We start from the raw sequence: 385 nt of genomic DNA on the forward strand, positions 1-385 counted from the left end.
ATATATATATACACAAACGTAATGTTCTATACGATATTATAACATTGTGTTACATAACTCTATAAGATACATGTACAACTACATTGTTCTATATTATTCTACAACATGCCATGACTGTATTCTTACATAGATTAGCTAGATATTGTTATATAAGGTGTCATGTTATAGCAAACATCGTATATTCCATCCTGATCTCCAGCCATCTCCTCCAATCGTCTTGTGTCTTTGCACGATTCAAACAAACCGTGCACAACTCGCACTGGTACACTCATGAACCCTGACCTCACTACGCTATTTTTATCCCTGACTTCCAAAGAAAAGAAAACCACAGGGGTTTTTGATGTCAGAAACTGAGAAGGAACACACAACACCGAGCACAGACACT

The sequence above is a fragment of the Aplysia californica genome, unplaced genomic scaffold (genome assembly GCF_000002075.1).
Source record: "Aplysia californica isolate F4 #8 unplaced genomic scaffold, AplCal3.0 scaffold00082, whole genome shotgun sequence".
NCBI lineage: Eukaryota > Metazoa > Mollusca > Gastropoda > Aplysiida > Aplysiidae > Aplysia > Aplysia californica.